The 15,410-nt window shown below is 38.5% G+C and overlaps 1 protein-coding gene across 2 annotated transcripts in view; it reads right to left on the bottom strand.

The window, feature by feature from the left end:
• The window catches only part of LOC135417781 (cadherin-6), a 102,076-nt gene that overhangs the window by 34,728 nt on the left and 51,938 nt on the right, over positions 1 to 15,410 (bottom strand). The gene's annotated exons all lie outside the window — the stretch shown is intronic.

Raw genomic sequence — 15,410 nt, 5'->3', positions numbered from 1 at the left:
ATGCCTAGTGATGAAAAAAGTGCAACAGGTACACAGTTCCTATTTCAAGAAATAGATGCTCTGGTGACTAGAAATACGCTTGTTTCCCAAAATAGATGTGCTGTTTTTGCATTATTTTTTCTGTTTTAAGAACCTCCTCCCACATACATACATTCTTCCTCATCCTGCATTTATAGATAATAATTCCATATGGTCTTGTTATCTTTCTTGCTAGGCTACAGTCTTTGCTTGCAAAATAGGCACTTCTGAGTCTTCAGCTGGAATTCTGTTTACAACCTCAGTCTCTTGTTTTCAAGTCAAGTGGATTCCAAAAAGAGCCAGTGAAGAAAAGGCCGATGTGAAGGGCTAATGCTCCTAGCTGATTTTCTGTAATTGCTGCATTTCAATTGGCCTTCCTTCTGTACAAATGGACTTAGGTCTAAAGACAACAATGTTAATATTTTCCTATCTGAGTTAGAAATGAGTGAAAACATTTGCCATTTTCATTGCTTTATCTAACTAGTTCTTCCTGACCAAAATACTCAGGTGTTTTTTTCTCCTTCTCCTTCTTCTTCCATTTTATGATCACGCATTGTGTATTAGATTCTTTTCTTAATAACTCCTATGTCATGAACATTGCATTTTTTCCTGTTTCTATTCCTTCCATTTCTAACATCGCCCTTTTCTTACTGTAATATATTCTTATCAGCAATATAGAATAAGATTAAGGACTGAAATCAAGAATCATAGAATATGCAGAATCGAAAGGGACCCATTAAGGTCACTGAGTCCAACCCCTGAAACAAAATATTAAATCTGTAAAAAATAATGAAACAGAGCACTGAAGAATTACTGAGGTTACAGAAGATTTCTGCATTTTGCGGTGTTGGTTTCTTTGGAGTTATTGAAAAATATACTACGTCTGTCTGATTATGCTTACTTTCTTGGTCCTTAAGAATTAGTAGAGCAAAAACAGGAATACTTTAATACCTAGCTTATTCAGCTGTGGAATTCCATTAATATAATAATACATAAAAGGCTGTGTTTTTATAGAAAGAAAATATCTGCAAGATACTTCATTTAAGAAAACTCTTATCAGCCATGGTTGCATGCAAACTGACAAATTAGCAGAAAAACTCAGTAAATATTGAAATAATAATAAAAAAATAAAAGATATAGGAATCCGATACTTGGACTATTAAAATATACATTAAATGCTTTCTTAAGACAACCACCTCAGTGTATAACAATACCCTTTATGGGCCCCCTTTAACCTAAGTACTGGCTTTTACACATACACAAAAATAGCTTAACTTGCAGCCACTGCAAACAGGGAAAAAGCTGTATGTCAGATAGAAGTGTTCAGTAACAGGAATAAGATCTACAAAAAATATTGTCCTGATATCAAGAACTAAAAGAGAAATTACCAAAAAAAAATCTAGAGAAAAACATCAGGGTGATGCTATCTTTCTGTTTCTTGAGAGTATAAAAAATGTCAGTGAACTTACTCATTCATTCTCAAAAGTAGCAGTGCCAAGCCGTTCCCTGTAAATGAATGACACTAAGAGAGGCTAAAATCAGTTTTGTGCTGATGAACAATTTCAGAAAATGAATGGACCAAAAGGCACTAAGCATATTTCAAGATTCAGAAGCAACCCAGTACTCAAAAGGCAAACTGAATATAAAAAAAAGAGTGGCATTTGATTTCAAAACAAACAGAACATAGAAAAGGCACTATAATAAGAATATAGAGTGCTGAAGAGAAAAAAAGAAAGACTGAGAAATAAAGTATAAGGGACAATGGAATAAGAGTTTGTCATTAGATCAGGGATAAGAGGCAACTTGTTTTCTCACTGTGGAACCTCAGACTCACACCCTTCATGCAGGCTGGAAGGTCCAGGCAGGCTGGAAGGCTCCTTTTATTCTCAATTTGTGAGGGCCATGTGTTAGGCCACATGGCCTGAGACAGACAGAGACAACAGTTTGGCTGATGTTGGGATCCTTGGTTTACAGAATAGGCTGCCCAAAGAACCTGCTTTAAATGTATGAAGCTAAGAATAAACACCTATACTCTGGTGACTCACACAGTTATTACACACCCTTCAAAATCACAAATGGGGTTTCTAACCTGAAGTGCAAACATGTAGCCACAGCTAATCAGCTTTGCAAAAAATCAATTGGAACGTGTCAATCCTTTCAACATTGCCTCGGGCCTCTCAACTCTTTTCCCTCTTTGGTTCCCCAGATGCTTCTGCTCTTCACTGTGATTAAACAGGGACAATGGCACAAGAGCTTTTGTCCTGCACTGCAGTACACCAAAATAGCTAGGTACTTTATTCTGATGGCCCTTCTTTCTAGGGGCAACTTATTATCAGATCTTAATGGACATTTGGCAAAGCTGCAAACTAGGTAAAGGTACCTCATGTTCTCCTGAGCTGAGTGCTGCTTATTACTTCTGTAGTAATGCAGTTTTATTTGTTCCTTTTCCTATTATCTCTAAGCCCAATTACAGCAGGAATTTACAAAGTTTGCCTTTACAAACAGGTCTTTAATTTATAAGGCACAAGAGACTGTGGTATCAAGTCAGATCTCTATACATATGGGTTCTTGAGTTTCATGTACTTTTATCAAACTTCTTGCTTTTCTTTGAACTACTGTATAACACTAAGAAAGACAGTTTTCCTTTCAGACTCTAAGGAGCTCAAAACAATTCTGACTCTGAGTAATAACTGACCTCTCACTTAAAAAAAAAATCCATGGCTGTGTACTGAATTTTCCCAGTTATACTTACAGCAGTTGGGTTTCATTATGCCTTTGAAAGATCAAAGAGCCCTCTCCAGCTAAACTGTAGTGATGGTAACAATAGAGAATTGTACAGACTTCTGCAATTACCCTCACAAAAGCATGGAGATCTAGTTCTTCTCTGAGGGAAAGCCAAGGCAGTTTAAACCCCCTGTTTTATGCTTTAGGTGCATCTATTTAAGCATCTGGCATTTCTTTGTCATATCGACCATCGTTTCTTTTTGCCAGTGTTTTCAAACTGTGTGGTAGAAACAGTACCTGGTAGACATGAGAATTTGTTTTTGTGGAGACATTAGCATTCACCTACTAAAAAGCATAAAGGACTTAGCCAACACCACACTTGTCACATCCTAGCTCAGGTACTAAAACCTCTCTTACATGAATAGCTGAGCAGAAGATTAGAATAGATTAAAAAATTATTTTCCTATCTAGTGTATACATTTTAGTGATCAGGAATGAAAATTCAAGCCTTTGAATTCCTGAAGGAGCCACACAAGTCATTTTGGTTTAGGAGACAGACTTCCCATCACTGCAAATCTATCACCTTAACTGAAAAGTCAGTCATTGAATTCAAGTGTGAGTCTGAAAGACTAGATGGGAAACTTAGTTTGAGGCATCACTGATGATTTTTTTGGTATACAGAAAAAAATACAAACAAGGAGTGAAGCACTTTTAAGATTATCTCTGACAAAAACATGAGATATGCAAGGGAAAGATAGGCTTGTAGCTGCAAATACAGGACTGGCAGGTTTTAGTACTGTCTTTGTCACAGTCTTCCTGTCTGATCTTAGATCACTATTTGATGCTTCTACATTCTCCCTGCAGTAAAATGTGGGTTGTTAATAACGTCCAGTTCTGTACGTAGTGATTATAACATGATTTGAGAGCCTTGGGTGTAATTCGTTCTGTGTTAGTTTGTGGAAGGAAGGAGGACCATTTAACCGGAATCAAGATTAGCAACACTGTGGCTTTGCCGCTGCCTGCTGCATTTAAAGGTTTGGGGGATGATCTATTCTTAATGCAGCTGCAAAGGTAGAAGACCTAATTGTTCTCAGGTTTTTGTTATTATCCAAGAGCTGAAGGTTACTGTCACCACAGGTTTGGATGGGGTAGATAAGGAAGTTTCTGCACTCTGGGGCTGGCTATATTAGCTCAAGTAACATTTTGAGGTATCTTAAAAAAATCCATGAAAATGAATATATGTGCTTTCATATGTGGGGTTAAGGAAAATTAAGTACCTGACTTGTAATGATGTTCAATGGGAACAAAATGAGTCCCTAAAGGGATGCATGCCTAAACACCCATTTTTCAATTAGAATTGTGCCTACAATTCAAGAGCATCAACTTTCTTGACAGCTTTTTTCCAATTCAGAGGGAAATTAATTTTAATATCCTGATATCCTTCAACTGACTATAATGGGACTTCTGTCCTGTACTGAATTGGTCAATTAAAAAAGGAAACTCCCATTGTAGAAGATGACAGCAGGTATTCTGCTGAGATTAGGAGAAAATATTTTTTTTCAAAAAAGAGTACATTCAGCAAACATGCACTTCTACAATTAATAATTTGGTTTAGTATATGTGCCTTAGTCTCAAAATTACATGAGGTATATACTTAGTGGAATCATTCTGTATTATATGTTTGTCTTTAATTTCTCTGTGAATTTACCCAGGGACAGTTGATTACTCTTTATCAGTGGTCAGAATTACCTATTTAATCACTGACAAAATGTTTTCTTTGAAGTACTGAACTTTCAAAAATGCCTCAATTAAATAGTAAGCAAATACAGCACCTTAATTAAGGCATATGAGCATGTACCTTTCTAAGTCAGGGAAAACCTCTATTCTCCTGTGGGGGTAGGGGAGAATCTATCTTAAAGATGAACTAAAAAACAAAACAAAACAAAAAAACCCTTGGCCAGAAATGTTTTTACTGGGATATAGTTGAATAAAACATTAGGCTTCTTCGACAAGTAACAGGTTCTGACTACTCCCCTGATGGATGCGCTTGAAAGCAAATGCTCATCCTTTGCTTACTGACAAAGGTGACCCTTTGATATTCTGAGTGCTTGATGCTGACAATCAAACACTGAAATGTGTGTATGAATTTTATATGCTATATAAGTGTGTGTGTCAGTGAGGAAAGTAGGAGGATGGAGAAGGGAGGATATAGACAAACACTAAAACAAATGAGAACCAGCATTCAGATTTAAATGAAGACTCAAACAAAAAGAAAATTAATTCATATCCACAGGTTTAGTTGAGTCTTTAATCTATTTGTATGCCCATATCATCTAGTTCTACAGTTCAGAAGCTGGGGAAAGGAAAAATATCTCCATTCTCTCATGTTCCCAGACTTTGTTTCTAAAAAAAAATTTTCCATCGTGTAAACAGACAATCAAGGATTTGTGAGAGAGTGGATGCAATCTAAAAGCCCACACATTTAACTTTCAACAGGACCCTCTTGAAGAAGACTGCCCAACTAGGGAAATGTAAACTTTAGCCAAGTCTGGCATTGAGCGGATTCTTCTTTCACATAAGTATTCCTCAAACTGCATTAGTGAGGCTGTGAAGGGACATGAATGCTGCAGCAGAAGGACAGGTCTTTTATAAGGGTCAGGTCAGGAAGGCAAGGAGGTGGATTAGCAAACCATTAGCTCATGTAGATGGAGCTTTGCTTTGGAACAGATGATAAATCAGTTGAGATCTTGTGGGTAAGAGGACAGGCCAATACAAGACACCTCCTCTGCCACAGACTGTCTGCTCAAAGAGATGAAGTAGATGAAGCCTTCTTTAGACAGATGGAGGAAACCCTGTGACTGCAGGCCATAATACTCATGGGGGACTTTAATCATTCTGATGTTTGCTGGAAGGGCAATATGTCTGTGTGCAAGCAACCCAGCTTTCTGCAGAATGTCCTAAGACAACTTCTTCACCATGGTGATTGATCAGTTGACCAGAGGATGTGTTATGTTGGACCCATTAGTCATGAAAAAAGAAGAATTGCTTAGGGATATGGAACTGCAATTTGCCCACAGGCCCCAAAGTGCCTTAAGCCTAGCAGAAAATTCTGGTAAAGTGAAGCATTATCCACAGCAGACACAAAACAATAAATCAGGTGCCTTTTAGGTAAATTGGACACACTCGGTTCCATAAGAAAACATCGGATGCATCTAAAGACAGTGACAGTGATGAAATGTTTCTTCCTATACTGTCTGACAATTCATAGTCTTTGGGGAAGGTTCTTACATTCTGAAAATAGGTAAAGTCACACCAATTCTAAAGCAGGGCAAGAAGAAGAACCTGGGAACTAGAGACTGGACAGCTATATCTCAGTTCCAGCATGGGTTATAAAGCAAATCTGCTTGGAAGCTATATTCAGGTACATGAAGGAAAAGGTGATTTGGAAAAACCAACATGGATTTAATAGTGGAAAAATCATGCTTCACTAACCTAATTGCCTTCCATGACAACATGGATGGCACAGTGGACGAGCGCAGTGAATACTGCATGACTTTCAACAAGGCCTTTGGCCCATAGTATCCTGACAGACAAATCAGTGAGATATGGACAGGAAAGATGTCCAATTATAAGGAGGGTGGAAAATTCTCTGGATAGCCAAGTTCAAAGGGGGGCATAAAGACTGATCAGTGACACATTACTAGTGATGTTCCTCAGGAGCTAACACTGGGTGTCAATGCTGCTTGATGTCTTTATTAATGACTCGAATTATGGAATGCATCCTCAGCAGTTTGCAAATCATAAAAAAATGGAGTCTGGTTGGGTTAAGCACTCTCAATATTGAGAAGATAGAGCTCTTATTTGAAGGGATCTTGACAACCTGGAGAAAGGTACTGATGAAAACATCATGAAGTTCAGCACAGGCAAATACAAAGTCTTGCACCTATGCTGGAATAATCCCTTGCAGCAGTACAGGCTGGAGAGAAAACAGTTTTGCACTGCAGTATCTGGGCATTTCAGTAAACAATAAACTGGATGTGAATCAGCAATGTGTCCTTGCTGAGAAGAAAGCCAAGTGGTTTGCTTTAGCAAAAGTACAGCCTGTTAGCTTGAGGGAATTTATCATTCTCCTCCATTCAAAGTTTGTGAAAATACAGCTGGAGTACTGCATCTAGTTTTGCCCTTCCTCTGTACAAGAAAGATATTAACATATTGCAGTGAATTTACAGAAGGGTTACCAAGAGGGTATAGGGAGCTGAAGGATGTTGATGTACAAGGAGAGAAGAGAGAAATGCTTTTGTTTAGAAGTAAGACGGGAAGATTTACTGTTGTTTACAGTTACCTTATGGGAGGGTGTAGAGAAGGCAGAGCTAGAGAAGGCAGTGATAGGATGAGAGGCAATAGATACAAGTTGCAATGAGGGAAATTCTGATTAGCTATTAGGAGATTAAAAAAAAAAGGAAAATAAAGAAAAGAGAGATGGATAAGCATTAAGAGAAGTGCCCTAAGAAGTTGTGAAATCTCTGTCCCTGAAAATACATAAAACTTGGCCAGACACTGTTCTGAGCAACCCGTTCTAACTGGACCTGCTTTGACAAAGGGGTTAGACCAGGCAGCCTCTAGGTGTTTCTTCTAGCCTTAAATATTCTCTTATACTATCTGGCAGGAGTGATATTCAGTCCCAGACTTCAGGTTCAAGATCCAACATAGCTGTTACATGCATGTTCATTCTGAGCGGAGAACCTGAAATTCTTTCAGTGAGAATATTTGTGTTCATGCTCTCCCAGTTATATAGTATCTAGTATTCATGAAAAAAAAGCATTTTGAAGCACATATAATTGGTATGATATTATCAGTCTAAAAACTGTTGAGGAAATGGTACATGAAATATTTCTGTAGGTAAAATAAGGTATTTATCAGGTGAATGGCGTAGATCCTGAAAGGCTTTGTTACCTAGAAGTAGCATGAGGCTCAAGCTCACACCAGTTTACTATTACCATGAATATACATGCAAGAATCTTCATCCACAGGCATTAACTCCTTGCCCACAACCCCCTTGTCAGCTGCTATGCCCTCGCTGTACAGGACATTGTGTGAGTAATTTTAGCAGCTGTAAGCAGCGTTAACTGTGCTTTAAGCAACTGACCTGAAATGTGTAAAACTACATGAAGTGGAAAGGAACTGTGAATGAATGCTCTGACACCTCTGTTTGCATGCCCTTTAAATCCTCTGCCAGTGTCCTGATCAGCTTGCTTGTAAGGGCTGCTAGGTAGGAAGAAGTATGACATAGAGCCAAAAGCACAGTTATGTTGTTTGGTTGTCTTTTAGGAAGAACTTGACCTTCCATTAATGACAACATGATGCTAAACATGTAAGTTATACAAATTACTTGAATGAACTCGATGTTGCCTTCCAACATGCAGATACAGAATGGGCAAAGATGACAAACATTCTATTATGTAAGCCTGTGCACGACATTAAAATCATCTTTGTTCCAACAGGCATGTCATGGTAAAATATAACTTAATGTTTCCCAAAAAGACAGAGTAAGAAATAGTGCCATAGAGACAATAGTCCCATGAAGAGAAGCCATTTCAGCTGAGCTCTTCAGGAGCCCTGCCCTGTACCACATGGCATATGCAAGTTGGGGATAGAAGGACTGCAGTCTTCATTAAACGATATGACTCCAAATAAACAACTCTGTAAAGAAAACAGTGGGAATGATAGTTCTAACACAAACATTGGCTGATCTGTTTCCCCCTTCTCCTTTAAGTTGTTAACTCCCAGCTCACTCAGTATTTTATTTCTTTACAACCTTTGGTTTTCTCTTTTTTTTTTTGTTGGTTTTTTTTTTTTTAAATTAGAAGAAAAGAGAGAAAGGATTGATACTTTTTCCTTCTCCATTCCTTCTCCATTCCTTCCCGAGGGCAATTCTTCCCTTTCCTTCATCTGCCATCTCAGACTTTCATGATAACTACAAGCTTCACTGAATCCTGAAGTACTTGCAAGTGCATGCTGAGGTTTGTTTCACCCCATTAATGGTGAAAGCAAGCCACAGTCTGCATTAGCACATACGGATCAACAATAGGTGTTCACATCACAACACATTTTCAGTTTGTGTTTTGAAATGTTACACTGGTTGGCCACAGCTCCCAGTCCGCTGCTGCCCCACTGTGAACCTATATTCACCAATGAGGGAAATGGCAGCAAAAGAAAAGGGAGTCACCGATAATATGCTTAATTTAATAAAGAGATTTCTTTAAGCTTTATGGTTTACTATTTTCAATAAGTAAACTGTAAACAAAAAATGGTGGAGTAACAATGGTTGTCTTAGGCCAGAAAGAGGGATTTTTTTTTTTAGCTGTTGCCAGCCTTCAAGATCTATATTCATGATGTTGCAGCTTCATAGTGAGAACTATGTTCCATACAAACAAATAAGAAAATAGTAATTGCAGCTCCAAAAAGTAACTCATAATAAAGCATGAACTTTACATACACTGTCTCCTTGGAGAGGAAGATTAATATGTTCAGCAGTTTTTCTATATCTAGAAGCCTAGGGGCACACAATTCAGGATGATATGCAGATTGCTAAAAAGAGTAGAACAGGATAATCTGTGAAAAGATATGACCCAAAATGTAAGGACTGGTATGAGTGGGTCACTAGCTGTGGAAAACAAAATTGTTTCATTTGGGACACAAAAATGAAAAATAAGAATTAACAGAAATATTGCTTTGAGGGTCGTAGGATTTGCTTGCTTCTCTAGGTGGAATGGGAAGAAGAGGAGGAGGTTAGGTATCATTACACTGTAAGTACTACCATGTGCCTTTATGTAGATAATGTGGTATGTTTGAAACAGATGGTTGTAAGGCTCTTATATTGTATAATATATCTGGATACAAGGATGATGCCAAGTAGATTCACAATTATGGTGATCGTAAACATTAACCGTGCTATATTTCCTGCCTTGTCATTTTCTGAATAACATCCTTGCCCACTCCACCCATTGCTCATTATCTCCTTTCTTAGCTTCCATATGATGGTTTAAAATCTGCAAGCTGTTTTTGGATTGTTGTCCTGGGCCTGTAACCTCCCAACTGTCCCTCATTACAGAGTTATCTCTATTCCGCAGAGACCGACAGTACAGAGAACTTCTATCAGTGCCAGTAAATCTTTCAAAGAGGAATATAAGACAAGTGCGTGTATGTGTGTGCAATTCAATACAGAAATGAAGGGCACTTGGGAAAGTCAAGTGGTGGAACATAAAATATGACTGATGGATGAGGAACAAAGGAAGTGCAGATGCACCACAGCATTTGTTCTACCTTTTAAGAGAATGACAAGTATTCAGCCTACTGAAGTGGGAGGCAAGTGATCTAATCATATAAACTGAGGGGGGGGGAAGGGAAGAAGAACTCTGATTTTTTTTTCAATCTCAGTTTTTAAATTTCTGACTTTTAGCTGTGCAGAAGGTCATTTAACCTCCCTATACATCAGTTTTGTCATGTGTAAAAGGTTGGTCTTAATGCTTCTTTTATCACAGAGGTAAACATACCACTGTAATTAACTCATATTGTTACCCATAAAGGACCCTGTGACTTTCTTGTCAGTAGCATGAGTAGGAGTGCCATAAATGGCCCATAAAACCCCTATGTCCTGCTAAGAGGGAAGTTCCCCTGCAGAGTGGTGCAGATGGCAATTAGTGCCCCCCAGGGACCACAGTACTCTCACAGAGATGAAGGGCTCAAGGGAGCTCAAATCCGGAAAGGTGTAAAACTTAAGTCTTCATCCTTCTGTGTAGTAAAGGGTGTGGTGGTCCTCTGAGAGGCACAACGTAAACTCAAATTTCATGTGCATCTTTAGCTGTGGAAAAAGACCGTTGAGGACTTGCCAGAGACAGGGATGTAGCCCAGAGTTTTACATACACTGTGGGCAGTGCTGCAAGCCACAGAGAAGCTCAGATTGACCTATGCAACATAGGGCTGACTGATAGTTGACTGCAGTTTTGCTGTGAGCCACTGCAAGCCCAGGAATTGTTCAGGACTGAGAGGTCGTTCTGAGATTGGCTCTTGGGCTGCCAGTTCTCAATACAGAATGCAGAATCTAGACCATGAGACAGGATATTCTGAGCATCAAAAACAAACTGAAAATTGCTTTGAGTATGCTCCCTGAATAAATAGATGTTACAAGGGTAACTTTTAACTTTAGGCCTCATAAAGGTAACAAATAATCACTGTGTTTGGAACAGGAAACTGAAGGCATCAGGCACGTATCATAGTGCGAGCTGCAAGGCAACAAAAACAAACACTGAGCAAGTGTTTCCCAGCTGAACTGCATAAAGAATGTTAAAAGTGCAGACAGGGAGTCATTTTGGTTTGACTTTTCACATCTTGCTTTTTTGGGGGAACAAAAATTTTGAAGGTAAGAACAGAATACTAGCATACTAAAGATCTGAGAGAAAGTGAAGATTTTTCTTGATAGTTATCGTGCCATCCAATTAAGATATGATACCTTTTAACCGCTGGAGTAATGTGACCCATTACTACCTCACATGCTGAAAAGGCATAGGCTGTATTACATGGACTGTATTACATGACAATTAATTTCTTTGTTTAAATAGCCCATTGTGTGTGCTCACAGCCAGATATTTTTAACTAAATACGTTGCTTACTCCCTTTACTTGCAATGGCTTGGAGAGATTCTGTCTTTTGTTTGATTTGCTTCTGGTGAAATACGCTGCTCTGCTTGCCTTCAGAATAATTGTATCCAGAAGTAAAATCAGACAAAAGACAGAGAAACAGTACTGAAACTATACTGTGATAACATTTAGTTGATCCCCTTCTCCTCCAAAGCAGGATCAACAGTACCTTAAACTATTCTTGATGGAGGGGAATTTATCTTTAACAGTAACTCTTTCAACACAAAACAAAAGGATTCTGAGTTTGCCTACAGTAACACAGTATCCTTTTTGCTTTGCCAAGCCACATACCAGCAGGACTTTGACTTTATCTTCCTTGAAAAATGGAGTTGTCAGCAGAGGTTCATTGTTTATGATGGGTTGTACAGGTAGTAACATCAGATAGCTTCCAGGCGAGCATTATGCTTTAACTATATGAACATCAGTAAGACACAGCAAAAATGAAAAGTATGTCTGAAAGTTTCCTCTTAGTGCCAGACAGAGAGAGTGTTACAAAACTGTTCCACAGTTGTGCCTGTTGTTACCAGGAAAGCAAGCTGGTCCTTTCCATTGCAGGATGCCAGAAGCTGTTTCTGGATTAATGAGTAAGATTTAAGACTTGTTCAGATCTTTCCTCAGTCCTAAAGAAAGTGGCATCCTGTCCCTTTATATAACAATGATTTCTAGATTTGTGCTCTAACCTCAATGGTGAATGCCAGTTCATGGATTTTATGTATCCATGAAAAGCTGTCAAGTGCGTACAAATAGTAACTATACCTTTGAGTATAATCTTGGAACAGGGCAGATTTTTTCACTTTTTTTCCCTGGAATATCTGTAGATCTCTAGGGAATGTAGCATATATTTCTATATACAGCTGCACTACCACTTCACTGTTTACCTGTGATTTAAAGATGCATTCACCCCACCTCTATAAAATTGTACTAAGCAGCCAGTGGTACAACTAGATCACTTTTAAAACCCAACTCAAATGCTGCAAATTTTGGCAAGGCAGTAGAGCTAGACACTTCTCTACTTTGATGTTCATGTAATTCTTTTATTTTATTTTAGGATTGAGTCCCTGCCAAGTGCCATAATTTCTGAACCGGAAGAAAAGATATCTTCAGGTTAAAATGTCACTGTGCCCATCAGTCATACTTCAATGCATAGCTGTAGTTCACAAGTTATTCAGCAGTGCAATGAATAATTCCAGTCTAGAACTTTTCTTCAAGTTCCTCATTATTAAGTCTGAAGCTACAGTGACTGTAGGCATGAATTTCGATTCTTTTTAAAAGAGTTTATTTCACAAAAATACAGGAATGACATTCAGGAATACAAGAATGGGTAATAAAACAATGAGTCTGGTGTCAGAGCTACAGCATACAATCAACTTGTATTTATAACACTGTGAGCTTCTTTTTGGCAGCCAGGTATCCTTGTCCAGTGTGATACAGCTGCGTATTTGGGCTGACAATAAAGTCTCTAGCATAAAAAACTGGGGAGCACTTTTTAACAGCTGACAGTACCCATGGGTACCAAAAAAAAGGGCTAGTTTGTTTTATATGTGCTTGGGTAATTAACTCCTAAAAGATGTAAAGCTTGGGGTTCAGTGGATAAAGAGTATACAGAGTATGGAGCACAACAGTGCCCTGGTCTGTGACTTGGATTCAGCATTGTCTTCAGTACTGCCTTGAGCTCTGTTCTTCAGAGCGATTACCTTTCTTTTTTATTATGAATAAAATTCATAATGAATGCATTCCCTCTCACTGTTCTTTCCCTTCTCTCTTAAACTACTATGATGAAAATAGTAGTATAACCAGTTACAGGATTTTACAACTGTAATTTGGGTAGTTCATAGAATTAATGCCATTTGTTAAAATCTTTCACGACAAACTTCCTATATCTCGAATTTTTACGTGGATGTTTGGATTAAACAGATGTTAAAAAAAATGAAAAGGCAAAAGTAAAACCAGCTCAACAAAAAGATGGTTTTTGTAGCTTATATGGAATCTTTTTTTTTTTAATGATGTTAATGTCCACCAGCTTTAACCACTAAACACAAAATAGCCCAGAAGATCCAGGTCTGACTGCTTACATAGTAAGACATAAGCACAAGTCCCCTTTACATATATATATTGTTGTTGTTTTAAGAGATTTTGATGTTCACATTTCTTCTTTACATTCCTACTATTTTTAAGTCCATATTTAAGGTTAACATTTAGTCCTCTGAAAAAAAAAGCTTCATAAAAATGTTCATTATCCTCATTTGCCCACACCAATCAAGTTTAATTGCTCAGTTAAATTGCCTGGTTACCTCAATTTGGAGAAATTTAGCTGTTTCTATCATTTATCCTCACAGTAATACCCAACTTTAAAAATAAATGGCTGTTTTTCCATGCCTTGTGGCTAATTGTTCGATTACAAGGGTGTAAGCAGTTCTGGCATTTGAAAGATGTGTGAAAGGCCACATGTGAATAGCTGAGGAACACAGAATCAATGACATTTATACATTATGTGTTGTTTCTATGCTTTGAAACAGTAAGTGTATTTAAGTACAAAGAGGTGGAAGAACAACTTTAAAAAAATAAGATCTACATTTTTTTCCTGTTCAAACTTTCTTGGCTTTCTGGTCCAGGTAGACCATTTTTAAGCTGTCTCTCAGCAAAATCATCCTGTAGGAATATTCACTCCTCCATCAGTCCCCCCTGAAGTCAATAGCTCTACTCTAATTCTGCAGTGGAGAGAATGGGAGCTGAGCAGGCTTTAATGTCAGAATTCACCGTGAAAATGACAGACTGCAGGACTTGGCCAAGGACCACATGCTTTATCTTTGGAGAAAGAGATCCCCATTACCCTGATCACTCCCTCAGTAGACTATGAAACAGGAGAGTGTGTGGAGGACTGCTGTCTTTCCATTGGTTTTCCTTTCTCCTTTACTGAAGGTTTCTTACCTGTTGGGGTTTTTTTCCCCTTTGCTGTCTCATCTTCTGGTTTTGTTTTTGCTCTTTTTGGGTAAACTTTTTCTCCTATTCTCTACCTGTCATTTCATGTCATTTTCCCCTCCTTTCCATCTTGATTCCTCTTTGTAAAGTCTCCATTCTTTACACCTCTGTCTTTCTAGTTCTTTCCTCTTACTCTCTTCTGGCTTTTTTTCTTACCCTCTTATCTTCCTTCTCTACTTCCCCTCTCTGAGGACTCTCTGCCTTTGGCCTTTTCCTGTAGATTGGGCTCAATGGTACCCTTCATGAATGCTGATTATCCTGGTTGGAGCTCTATGAATATTACACTAGCTGAGTAGCTCTTCATTTGAATCATGCCTTGCAGCCATTTAGGAGGAAAGGAGTGTGGCATCCAACTTTGACTGACAGCTGACTGGCAGGCAAGTAAAGAAGCCACCATCTCTCATGGGAATGCTCAGAAACTTGCAGAGGGAGATAAAATGTCAAACCACTGTGATCTGCAGCCTTTGCTAAGAGGCTTGAGAGATCAAACTACATCAGACACAACTCCATTTTAGTTTGGAAAACCAAGCTGTATTGTTTCTGCCTGAATGTCATCATCAGTAGCATAATTTCTGCATTTTGCAAGACAGATTCCTATAGAGTACGGCACCTTCGGCAGTATAGACTCTCTCTAGACTCTTACCACAGGTGCACTAGCTCTGAAGTTCAGATAAAGGTTCTTACCTACACGGGGTCTATTGCTCAGGGAGGTGGACATTCTCAGCATTAAGCTGTGATTTTTCTTTTTTAAATAATGTTTTACAGACCCTGTTCTAACTGTCAGCATGCTTTGAGATCAGAAATTTTCAGCTGCCTGTTGCTTCGTAGTGTATACACACAGTGTGCTTCAACCGTGGTTTGTAATAGCATAGCCTGTGGTATGAAGGTCATGTCACAGAGTCCTTAGCGAAACCACGAAACCTCACCAGAAAATGGCTGCAGCACTGTTGTGTGCAGTGCAGAATAAAAAGAGAAACAAATCGCCTTTGCTGG

Source organism: Pseudopipra pipra, chromosome 1 (assembly GCF_036250125.1).
Source record: "Pseudopipra pipra isolate bDixPip1 chromosome 1, bDixPip1.hap1, whole genome shotgun sequence".
NCBI classification, from domain to species: domain Eukaryota; kingdom Metazoa; phylum Chordata; class Aves; order Passeriformes; family Pipridae; genus Pseudopipra; species Pseudopipra pipra.
This window is presented reverse-complemented; position numbering and strand designations above follow the sequence as displayed.